Source organism: Drosophila melanogaster, chromosome Y (genome assembly GCF_000001215.4).
Source record: "Drosophila melanogaster chromosome Y".
NCBI lineage: Eukaryota > Metazoa > Arthropoda > Insecta > Diptera > Drosophilidae > Drosophila > Drosophila melanogaster.
Genome location: NC_024512.1, coordinates 3370887 through 3371602, shown reverse-complemented (window position 1 = coordinate 3371602; position 716 = coordinate 3370887). Strand labels below are relative to the sequence as shown.

Genomic DNA, 716 nt, shown 5'->3' with positions numbered 1-716 from the left:
TTACACCGAGCACTTGGGCTTGGAGCTCTTTGGCTTAAGACACCTTGGCTTTGCCTTCGGCTTGCCGCATTCCATATTGTTTCTGGGCGGGGACATGCCTTACGGGGTTGGGCGCACTTGGGCTTCGGTTTGGCGCAATTGCGACGTTGCTTCGAGGACTTGGCCCGCGGTTTTGGGCAACTCTTCCGCACCCTGGGCTTGGAACACTTGTTCTCCTTTCTTGGAGTGCAGCTATTGGAGCCACCGGCACCGAAGAAAGTGTCGCAGCCACTTATTTCAGAGTGCATTCTGTGCTCGCCCTCACTAGAGCGCTGAAGACTGCTCATACTGTTCGGCTGTACGTGAAAAGTGTCCAATGGTTGCTGCGGAAGTGCATTACGATTGCATAAATGTGCATTTCGTTTGTATTCGACACTTGCCGCAGAATACTGGCATTGATGACAGAATGACATTTCGTTCCACCGGGTTTCAGCAGCCCGTCTTATCTGATAATTCGAGTAATATTCTCCATATCGTTTCTTAAAGTCCCTCAGAAAATTAACAAAGCCAGACGATGAGACGTATTCGTCCTCTGCCGTATTGATATCTTCGTCAATGTCGGAAGCGTCGGACTTAACATATTCAATTGCTTTTCTAGAGGTTTTTACTGATTTTGAAACTGCCACCTCCGGCTTGATATCCTTTTGTTTCAGATTGCTCATTTTGCTACCAATTAT

At 47.9% G+C, this 716-nt stretch overlaps 1 pseudogene; it reads right to left on the bottom strand.

The window, feature by feature from the left end:
• On the bottom strand, positions 1-716 carry CR45779 (annotated as a pseudogene).